This window comes from Gossypium arboreum, chromosome 13 (assembly GCF_025698485.1).
Source record: "Gossypium arboreum isolate Shixiya-1 chromosome 13, ASM2569848v2, whole genome shotgun sequence".
Taxonomy (NCBI): Eukaryota; Viridiplantae; Streptophyta; class Magnoliopsida; order Malvales; family Malvaceae; genus Gossypium; species Gossypium arboreum.
This window is the reverse complement of record NC_069082.1, coordinates 66,730,909-66,743,067: the sequence shown is the minus strand read 5'-3', so window position 1 is coordinate 66,743,067 and position 12,159 is coordinate 66,730,909. Positions and strand designations below refer to the sequence as shown.

The window sequence follows — 12,159 nt, the reverse complement described above, 5'->3', positions numbered from 1 at the left end:
ACCTCACTTAATCTTTTTTATGCTTGTGAATATTAATTAACCGCTTGGATTGACATTGAAAAATGTTCAAGAGATTGATTAATTTAATAAGTATGTATGAGCAGTAGTTAGCAAATTACCAAGTTGCCGTGAATTTATTGGTAGCAATATAAACAAAAGTTTAATAATTCTAAGTTAAAGAAATGTAATTAATCCAACACAAGTATGCTATCTTGATTAAATCTTATTTGAAATCATGCATTAGAGCTCCTTTGTTTTATTTTAATAATTTACTTAATTTTTAAATAGTTTTTGACCATCTTTTAAAACCAAATTATTTTTACCTCGCCAAAGTGTTTTACAATTAATTTAATATATAACTCTTTTTACAGTCCCTATGGGTACGATAACTCGACATTTACTTGTCACTTTATTACTTGTTGTGATTGTGTACACTTGTACATTTTCCGTTGTTCCATGTTTTTGGCGTCGTTGTCGGAGACTGTTTTTAAAAAAGCCATTATTTGTGAATTTGTTAGTTTTACATTTTGGTTTATTTTCCTATTTAAACTTTACTTACTTAATTTTTCTATGATTATTACAATTGCTTATGAGTATTGACCAGATTATTGACTTACTCTTGTTGACCCTGAGATAGAACGAACCTTTCGACAATGAAGAAGACAAGCAAACCAAAGAAAGACTGAAGGAATGAATTTCGAGAATATGAATCAATGAAATGGAGCAAACCTTGCTCAAAATCCTATCCTTATTGCTGATGATAGGGATAGAGCCTTAAGACAATATGCTGTGCCATTGTTTAATGATCTTAGTCCAGGTATTAGGAAACCCAAAATTGAGGCACAACAATTCGAGCTAAAGCCAGTCATGTTCCAGATGCTTCAGACATTGGGCCAATTTAGTGGAATGCCTACAGAAGATCTTTATCTTTATTTAAGACTATTTATGGAGGTGAGCGACTCTTTCAAATTAGCTAGAGTACCCGAAGATGCATTACTATTAAAGCTCTTCCCGTACTCACTAAGGGACAGAGCTCGAGCCTGGTTGAACTCATTGCCACCAAACTCAATTTCCACATGGCAAGAGTTAACCGAAAGATTCCTCATGAAGTATTTCCCGCCAAGCAAGAACGATAAGTTGAGGAACGAGATCACTGCCTTCCAACAAATGGATGATGAGTCCTTATATAAGGCATGGGAACTATACAAAGAATTATTACAAAAATGCCCTCATCACGAAATCCCACATTGCATCCAACTTGAGACATTTTATAATGGTTTCAACACTCACACGAGGATGGTAGTGGACGCCTCCACTGATGGTGATCTTCTTTCTAAGTCTTACAATGAGGCTCACAAAATCATCGAGAGGATTGCCAGTAACAATTATCAATGGCCAACGAATCGAGCCGTGTCAGGAAGGCGAGTCACTAGAATACATGAAATGGACACTCTCGCTTCACTCGCATCTCAGGTATCTTCAATATCCTCAATTCTTAAGAATTTTACCACTAATGGGTCTAACAGTTTTGCAGCCTAACCACCTCACTAATTTGAGAGTATAGCCTGTGTTTATTGTAGGGAAGGACATTTTTTCGAAGAATGTCCATCGAACCTCGAATTTGTATATTACATGGGTAACTAGAACCAAAATCGAGGAGGGCAACGAATACAATCCAACTTTTGTAACCCATCATGGCGAAACCACCTGAATTTTTCCTAGAGTAACCAAGGAGTTAAAAACCATAAACCAATAACAACTACGCCCAACCTAGACTGGTCGAGCCTCCAAGTTTTTTCTAACAGTTCAGAAACCAGTTCAAGCTGAATCATCCAATAGCTTAGAGAATCTGCTGAAGGCTTACATGGTGAAGAATGATGCCTTAATTCAAAGCCAAGCAGCTACATTGAAGAACTTGGAGAACCAGATGGGCCAGTTTGCAACTGAACTCAGAAACCAGCCACAAGGTGCTTTACCTAGTGATACAAAGAATCCAAGAAATCCAGGGATGGAACATTGTAAAGTGTTAACATTGAGGAGCGGAAAGACAGTAGAGCCCAACACCATCGAAGCTGAAAAGGAGCCAGCTGACACTCAAGACTTAGAGGAAGTTCAATTGAGTGCTGAAATTCTAGTTTCGCCAGAACCAGAACCTAAAAAATCTGATAAGGTAACCTCAGAACCACCTAATTCTGATCAACTAACAATTGCATTTGATACAGAAATGCCACCAAAGACAAATCAACTAGTTCCAGTTCCAGTAATGAAACCTTCACCACCCTACCCTTAAAGACTTCAAAAGTAGAAACAGGAAATTCAATTCAAGAAGTTCCTTGATGTACTCAAGCAACTTCATATCAACATCCCGTTGGTAGAAGTACTTGAACAAATGCCGAACTACGTCAATGTAACATCTTGATTTTTAGATTTATTCGCGGTTTTCAATATTTTGTAAAGATTTTAAAATTTTGTATTTGGATGTGAAATTAATATTTTGAGTAGGTAAATGGGCTTATAGAAGGCCCATGTGTTGGCCAAAACCCGATTGAATTTTTGAATTTTGGACTTAGGAGTTAGGGGTTCTGGCTAGGTGGCCCTTGTATAGAGTTATGGGTAAATTGCATCACAAAAAGAGCCTTAGTAAAGTGGCAAGGGTGACGCCACTAGGCTCCTAAAAAGGTGGCATGTGAAGCATTGGGGAAGGCATGGGATCGATTCCCTGTGTTGACAAATAGATGCATTTATTTTTTAAGTGCAGGAGGGGTAGTGTTGGAGTCCAGGTGGATTCTGCTGAAGGAGAGCTTGAATCAGTCCAAACGCTTGGATTAAGGAGTGATAAGGGGAGAGATTTAAGGGATTTGGAGAGAGGCTAAGAGTTGGTTGAATTAGGGGAATTAGAAAGGGGATTTCGGCAGAGGGGTATTAGGTTAGTATTTCGGCACTTAGGGTATTGAGTGGTGCCATTTTCTTCTGCTTAAACACCTTAGGGTTGTTCTTTTCTCTCTTTTTTCTCTCTAGCCGAAACCACCATTCTCTCTATTCTTCTTTCTTCATTTTTCTTCTTCAAAACCGTTCATCAAACCTGCTGTTCTTCAACACTTGTGTCGAAACCACAAAAGCCGAAACCTTGAAAAATACATTAGTTGTGCTGATTTCTTCCAAGCCAAATCCTTCAATATTTTTGTGCCTAATAAATGAAAATCATCTTTTCTAAACCCTAGATACCTGTCGACAATTCTACATCAAGGTTATAACCCCACATTGTTAACTCCTTCATCACCCAAAAGCCGAAAAGCCATAGATTTGGGGGCTTATTGCCGAAACTTCAAAACTCTGGGAGTCGAGTTCTATCGTCGTTTGAAAGATAAATCTGCATCAGATTGCATGGAGATCAAAAAAGAGTAAGGGGTAAGTGTTCATCATATCAGATCTGGTCCTATTTTACATAGTTATGAAAAGCCGAAGTCCCTAAAATCTAAGGAGGCTGTCGATTTGGGCATGTGGCTCTAAGGGTTTTTAACTGACATTTTTTGCCAATGATTAGTGTCTTCTTAAGTGTTGGATTGAAGGCGTGGGTTGTTGGAGCAATCGGATTCGGAGCTAGCTATCGATTTTGGCAAAAAGGTAAGGTTTCAAAGGCTTTTAGGGACATGGTTCGATCATGGATAAGTAGGTTGTGGGTTTAGTGATTATGGGTTGTAAATAAGAATTGTGCTAATCAATTGTAGGACATCGGAAGAGATCTCAGTAGCAGTCGTCGCAAATCAGGTATGTACCGAACACCCTTTCGTAGTTCAATTCGGCAAAAGCGGAAATGCCAAAATTTCGGCATTTCATGGGCTTGTGAGTATGCGAATGCTCTCAAGACGTAGAGTAATTGTTAGATCTAGCACCGCAAGGTGGTAAGTAAGTTTGGGTGACGTCTTAACGTACTTCGACAAAAGAGGGCCTCAATGGGCCAAAACTGGGCCCAATAGGCTTACGGACCAATATGGGTAAGAGATGGGCAAATTAGCTTGTTAGTTACATGGTGGAACCAAACTGCATAAAAAGGTTGAAAATTACTGAAGTGGCTTGTGTAGTTGCTAAGTTACGAAAATTACCCCTAAAGAGCAAAATTACCGATATACCCCTAGGGTTTAAATTGCTAAACTGCATGATTGATTAATACTGTATTTTACATGATATGCTTTTATTAATATATGTTGCATGGGATTGGGGTATTGATGGTGGAAGTATTGAAAGTGGTTCATCCACGTACTGGAGGCTTTGCCTCAACTTACTGATATTTGAGCAGCGTTGCTACAACTGTGGAGTGTAGGGCTGGGTGGGTTGAGATATTCCCCACATGGAGTGAAGGGCTGGTACAGGTGCAGTGTAGCGGTTGGTGGGTTGAGTAGTCTCTCCAGATGGGTTTGCATGCATTACTACCATTGTTACCTATATTCTTGAATCGGGCCTATGGGCCGATCATTATGTAAAAAGGGCTAAGGCCTTGCTACTATATTCGAAAAAGGCTTGGTCCACTTGTGTCGTTATCCTGAATAGGGCTTAGGCCCAATGGGCTCGAGCTGATTTGGGCTTTGGATGGGTTTCAGATGCACTGAGTTTCCCAAACTCACCCCTTCCTCTTCCATCCTTGCGGTGAGCCCTAGTTGGTGGACTTGGAGTCAAGCGGATTCAAAGTGGCCATGAAGACCGATTGCGGATTTAATAAGTTTAGCATTTAATTTGGATGATTTTTATTATGCTTCAAGTTGTAATAAGACCGCTCTTTTTAATTAATTTTATTTGGGGGATTATTAAACTGGTTAGCACTAGGGTTCGTTTTATAAAAAAACTACTTGTTTTTAAAAGATCATGCTGACGAGCAAAGTTTCCGCAAAGTAAATGTTTTTCTAAGAAAATAAATATTTTAAGCAGACTTAAACTTGTTTTAAATGTTCGTAGACACGTAACCTGCTTAAAGTGTGGCAATGGATGTGTGCATGTCTAGGATTGGATCCGGGAAGAGCTTGGTACTTAAGCGGTCAAATAAGACTCACCTCCTCTTTTCTGGCTTCCTACCTGGTGCACAGCTTCCATTCACTTTAACTTAAAACAAGAACAGATTTTTGCTAAACTCTAAACAAAGAATTGAGATAAACGGATGTTTTTTGAAACATCTCCATGCGACATACTAAATTCGGCCGTAACGTCTGGGCTGGGTTTGGGGTGTTACATTTAGTGGTATCAGAGCCTGGTTGCAACAACTCGGCTGTGGATCGGGTCCAAAAATCTTTAAAAAAAAAAAGGGGTTTTTTCTATAAGTTTTCGAAGATGTTCAAAGTTTTTCTATTGTTAAACGGGGTTAAATCAATAGTTTTAAAATAAAAGTGTTTTCAAATCAAATCATTCTAATTTCGGTAAACGAAAATATGGGTATTTAAAAAAAATTAAAGGATGATAAGGAAGTGGCTGCTGAATCCCGGCACCAAGTCTGTAAGTGTTCTTTTTACGCTTTAAATATTTATATGGAACTGGATGGAAATAATCATGTAGATAGTCTTGAGCCTTAGAGATAGTGCTATTGATAATGTAGTATTAGGGCTACAAAGCGGGACCGTAGCTAAATTGTGATTGCTGAAAATAACTCGAAACTCTATCTGCTCATAAGACATTACAGTAATAAACAAGTGAAACCAAGAAACTAATGTCATAAAATTCAGTAAATAGATAAATCGTTATGAGTACAAGGGTTACTCGGGGAAGAGGCCATGGTCGAGGCCGAGGTAGCACCCAAGCTGGATCTGCGTCATCTGAACACATACCAGCTGGTGAGGCATGTCCACCACCGATTAATGAAAATGGGCCGTATGACCGGGCCGCAGGGGATGACGCTTTGTCTCAGGCCATGTTGAGAGTTTTGGAAAGGGTGGCCGGAGCTAACATCGGCCCATGAGTAGGGGTCCATTTCGAACGACTTGAATAACTGAGCTGAGATTTTAGGGAATATCTAGAGTGGCCCCAAATGTGGTGAAATCTTGGTTGGAAGCCACAGAGCGGATCATGGATGACCTAGACCGCTCGATGAGAACGAAGTTGAAAGGGCGGTGTCGTTGTTGTGGGGTGAAGCATATCGATGGTGGATTCTTGTGAGAGAGGGTACCCAACCGAGAGGGTAACATGGGAGCTGTTCAAACAGACCTTTAAGGCAAAATATGTTGGAGCTAGCTATGTGGATGCACGCAGAAAGGAGTTCTTGAATCTGACTTAGGGAAATAAGACCATCGCTAAATATGAGGCGGAGTTTCTACAATTGAGTCGGTATGCTAATGGCATCGTTTCCACCGAATACAAGAGCAGCGTTCGTTTTGAGGATGGCCTCAGAGATGAGTTAAGGGTGCTCATAGCTCCGCAGAGAGAGCGAGATTTCGCTGCACTGGTAGAGAAGGCTAAGATAGCCGAGGAGGTGAAGCAAACCGAACGGAAGAATCGTGATAGGGATCGAAATCGGTTCGGAGGGATCTTTGGACCAGTAGTCTTACAAATTGAAATGTTAAGAGAGCTAGGATGGAGGAACCGGTTCGGCGATTCCTGGTGAACAGGTAGACCGCAAGCTTGTGGGGATTATGGCGAATGCATCAAGGAGAGTCTTTGGAAGCGTTCGAGGCTTGTCTTCGTTGTGGGTCTAAGGAGCATAGGATTAAGGATTGTCCTAGGAGGGCCACTCAGGCTCAGGGGGTCGAACAATAGGCTGTGCGACCGGCTCAACCTGTGAGGGATAGACCGCTGCTGCCAAGAGGTCGTAGACAAGGTCGCGGTGGTAATGGCCATGGACGTGGGGCACCTGGCAGGGGTATTGGTAACGCGGATGCTCGTCAGCCAGCTTTGGTGTATCTTTGCGTCGCATGAGGAGGGTGACTCACGATGTCATAACTGTACGTTTTTATATATGGTGTACCTTATCTTTGCTCGATTGATGTGGGATCAACCCATTCATATGTGGCATATAACATTTACGGGGCACTTGGGTGTGCACTTGAGGAGACTGTGTGGGTGTCTGTGATAAGTCCTTTAGGTCATTCGGTTAAGGTAGAGAAACTCTTCAAGGAGGTGCCTTTGGAGATTCAAGGCGGGTTTTCTGTGAGGATTTGATGGAGTTACCGCTTGAAGAATTCGATTTGATACTAGGGATGGATTGGTTGACCAAGCATAAGGCAACTTTGGATTGTGCAACTAAGAGGATGGTGTTAAGGATCGCAATGATGAAGAGGTATCGATTATTGGAGAACAATGGGATTACTTATCCAATGTAGTATCGCCGTTCGTATCGAGAAACCGATCGCAAGGGTGCGAGGCATATCGGCTTTGGTAAGCCAAGTTGAAATTGAGGATCCGATTGTGGAGACCATCGGCTGTTAGGGAATTCGAGATATTTTTCGGAAGAGCTTCCTAGATTACCTCGAATCGGAAGTTGAGTTTGGAATCGATTTGTTGCCCGGAACAGCTCAATATCTATTGCACCTATAGGATGGCACCAAGGAGTTAGTGGAACCAAGGCTCAAATTCAAGAGTTGTTAGATAGAGGCTTCATTAGGCCTAGTGTGTCTCCTTGGGGAGCACCGGTCTGTTGTGAAGAAAAGGACGGAACGATGCGCATGTGCATCGATTATCGCCAGTTGAACAAACTGACGATTAAGAATAAGTATCCACTACGAAGAATTGACGATCTGTTTTATTAACTTAGGGGAGCTTCGGTATTCTCCAAAATCAATCTTCGTTCTGGATACCATCAGCTAAGGGTAAAAGAAAGGGATATTCATAAGACAACATTCCGAACTCGATATGGACATTATGAGTTTGTGGTCATGCTGTTTGGGCTGACGCGCGCACCTGCAGCTTTTATGGATCTTATGAATCGAGTATTCCAACCTTACTTGGATCGGTTCGTAGTCGTCTTTATCGATGATATCCTGGTATACTCTGAAACGAAGGCGAAGCATGATGAGCATCTCCGTATTGTGCTGCAAGTGTTAAGGGAAAATGAGCTCTATGCGAAATTCAGCAAGTGTGAATTCTGGTTCAGGGAGGTAACCTTCCTAGGGCATGTGGTCTGTGACACCCCTAATGTGACCCTAGTCGGGAAGTGGTTTCGGGACCACAAAACCGAGTCATAAAAATAATTAGCTGTCATATTTGATGCTTATTATATGTATATATGCATGTGTGAAAATTTCATATTTGAATTTTGTTTAATTGTAGGTGAATTCTAGTAAATAGGACTTATGTGAATGAATTTAGAAATGTGCTAGGCAAATGTAAAGTGGCCTATTAATGCATGTTATAGAAATGATGGGGTTGCATGTCAAATTGCCCAAAATTTGAGCTAGTGGCCGGCCATGCTATGGGTCATAGCATATTTTAAGCATGGTGTGTTAATGCTTCATGTTGGAAAGAATAAAATAAAAGAGTTAGTAATAAAATAAGGGGATGAAGGGTGAAGAAAAGAAAAAAAAAGTATCATCTTGTTCTTCTTAGCCGTACAAGAAGAAGAAAGTTTTTGGTTGCTTTAATTTTTGACTTAGAAGATGGCTAGAAGGAGGAAAAACTATGATTTTAGCTAGTTAGGTAGCTGAAATTTCAAGTAACCCGGTAATCCATCGAAGAAGAAGGAGAGGGCTGCAACAAAAAGAAAAAAAAATGGAGACAGCTTGCATGTTGAAGGAAACTAAGGATTTAGCTTGTTAGGAGTTGTATCCTAAGTTGGTAAGTTTTCTAAGCTCTCCTCTATCTTTATCTATGTTGTAAAGAAAAATGATGATGGGTTGTGGTTGGAAGGCATGAATGTGGGTTGTAGAAAAGAAAAGCTCTTGGATTAGTTGTAAAATTACTACCGTCAATTTTGTGCCTTCGTTATGTTTGTCCAAAATTTGAACAAATTAATGGTTCTATTTTCATGCCAATTAGGGGTTGATAAATTGAGTTTAATAGCTAAAATATTATGTTATTCTTACTAAGTTTCAATTGTTAGTAGTGACGTAACAATTTGACAATTAAATGCATAAATGATCGCTGGAAATTTGCAGCTTGAAAACAAATTGTTCCACATGTAAATGCTGATTTGAATGTGCTGTAATATGAGGAGAAATTGGTCTCTTGCATGCTTGAAATAAAAGAGAACAATGGTTGTTAAATATTAGTTTTTGTTGCTAATCGAATGGGTTTAATTCATTGTTCAAGGGCTATAAATTGGTGTTAATTAAGCTATTCGGATGGTTTAATAAAACAGCTGAATGTTAAATAATGCTTGCTGTCCAGTTGGAATTATGCTAGAAGGTTGAACAATTGTTGTTCAAATGAAACTTTGGAGTGTTTAATGGACTCCATGTTGCTAAAATTTACATGAATAGAAATTTCTAAGCTTAAATTGTAAGCATTTGAGTTGTGTGGTTTAAATTATCAATCTTTTTCCTAGCCGAATATGTGTTTATAAAGTTAAGTTGTTAAATAGATTTTGAAGTTAGCCCATGTATTTATTTTTGAATTTAAGAAGAATGATACATTCGACTATGCTTTGATGTGAATGAATTGTTGTTATGTGAAAAATATTTGTTTGATGATATATGTATTCGGAAATGAGATAAAATGTGTATTAAGGTAAGTTTCATGGTGATTATGCTTGTGATGTTGGGTTAATATTCAGCATTGAGTAATGTGGGGTAAGGTGATTAATCGGCTATGAAATTAGCTAAATTGAATAGGTATGTTTAAGGCTATGCTTAGTATAATGTATGATCTTATAACTCGGTTTGGTATTGAGATAAAGGTTAGATGTATGATTGGATTTTGGTATGTGTTAAATTGGTTAATCAAAGATTAAATGATATGTGATTGCCAAATGTGATTGTTAAGTGAATAATATTAGTTAAGTACTTTAAGAGCAAAGAGGATCAAAGTCGGATAGGGAAAAGAAAGTAAGCGAATAGCCGTGGACATCTAATCGTCGACCACTTCGAGGTAAGTTTTAAGTGATTAAACATTGAGTAAATTCAATCATAATAGAACATAATGAGTTGATTTAACATAAGCTTCCAATGCTATACATACATGAATAGCGCTACTAGTAACATTTGACAAGTTTATACACTGCTTATCTATCTTCATACTAATCAATTATCAATCAATCTTACACTTCACATCCAATTCATTTGTCATACAAACATTCATCATCGATTTAAAAATTTCAACGAATGTGAATTGCATCATACTTGACCCATCCAATTCTATGTATGGCACTCTCTTCAATTGAATAGCAATAGTTCTCAATAGTGTTAAAACACTTCATGATTGGTCTATCCATCTTCTCAACATAATTCAAGTCAATAATCTAATGCCAATCTTGTAACATCACACCTAATCCAGATCATACAAATATACCAAGCTTCTGGACTCATTTAACAAGGCTCGAGAAAACCTTCATCCCATTTAACTTTCATATAATGTCTTCTAACAACTCAACTAACTTATGTTACGAAATTAGCCTCTTCTGTCGCTTATCTCTGAACTTATTTTAATGATACATTTAATCTTCTCTATTCCAAATCACATGCTTCGTACATGAACATTCTTATTTCATGAATCCAACTTTGTGCAACTTGTTCAGAACTTCACCACCTTAATGTGAAATATCAAATGCCACTTTAACTCTATTAAGCCTAACACTTCATCTTGAAACAAATTTGCAATGCTAAACTGTAAATCTTCACATATCATAAATACCAATACTTCTTAATACATATTAATGTTCGAAATTCCAATATCCATTTTATAATTATGATCACACTCCATAGCCTCTAAAATTCTAAAGAAAATCTATATAATCATCAAATAGGCCCAACGAATTCTAGCGTTCCAAGGCATTAATCAAGGAACTGCCGAAACAAGCGATCTTAGATTCAACATGAACATCATCTTCCATATCTGACATGGCTCATACAAAGTACCCAAATCTTTACACAGGTATCTGCAGTCTATAACGATATCTCAAGATCGTCACTTGTGATCTTCACCGAAATAACTGTTTAAGATATGATGTGGCCATGATATGTTTTAAACTCAAATGGTAAGTTCATAAGTGTTTGGACTTGGAAATTTAAGAGCAAATTGTAATAATTTGCTTAGGACAGCAACAGTAACGTGATTTTAGAAAATCACCATAAATTGTTGGTGTGGAATTATAGGCTGAATTATTATTGCCTCACTATTTCTGGGAACACTTCAACTGATTCAACCAACCATCCCAAGAATCATCATTAAAATATGTAATCAAAGCTTAATTAGTCTAGTTCCTTATAAAAGAGGCCGTGTGAGCAAAATCAAGTCAATCACACGATCACCGATGGTATCCGCTTTACACGATCACAAGATTCCTTAGAGTTAGAAGTCTCTTATCCAGCCTTCCTTTGACAGAATACTGCTTACACCTCTGCAATTCGACTATTTCGACTTTCATAGTCTACTGGATCTACGATCTTCTAGCTGCAAATCCAATAGATCATTATGACGATATACTAAATTTCACTTGACAAGGTCTCACATTATCGTCTCATTGAAATTTCCTATAAAGAGATATTTAAAGTTGTGTGAGATGGTGTCAGAATGACTCCGAAATCCCTGTTCTGTTTTTCAATGCACGCACTCTACGGATAGCTCCTCGCAACACGGCTTGCCTTTTCAACTTGTTCTTGTCGAACTTGAGTCTATTTTCGACTCTAGTCATGTTACCACAGTTACGATTTATCTCTTTGTGAATCTTCAAGTTCCCATCACTACTACACTACCAATCATTACATGGGAAGCTATCATGGCTTTCTCGCGTATTGCCAATGCCATTACGATCCACTGGGTGGAACGTGACAACTTTTATTTCCCAACTTTTGAGTATTCATCACTTTCTTGAAAGTCATCTATTAACACTTAAAATTTGATTTCAACCTTCACGATGCGTATCTACAATCGAATCTATGATCCTCAAATCCCACAGTCCTAACTCGAATTCATGGCCAGTTCTAACACAGCCAGGTCCACAGTCTTAGCACCTGACAGACTGCAACCGACCTTAGGCCATTTAATTATGGTTAGATTTCAAAATTGAAACTACCTATTCTATCAACTTGA

General features: G+C 38.7%; 1 non-coding gene across 1 annotated transcript; it reads right to left on the bottom strand.

Annotated features, from left to right (window-relative positions):
• Positions 1 to 1,134: 1,134 nt before the first annotated feature.
• On the bottom strand, positions 1,135 to 1,241 carry LOC128286994 (small nucleolar RNA R71). Its single transcript, XR_008277694.1, has one exon. It is a non-coding gene; the product is annotated as a small nucleolar RNA R71 (small nucleolar RNA).
• Between the last annotated feature and the right edge of the window lie 10,918 nt (positions 1,242 to 12,159).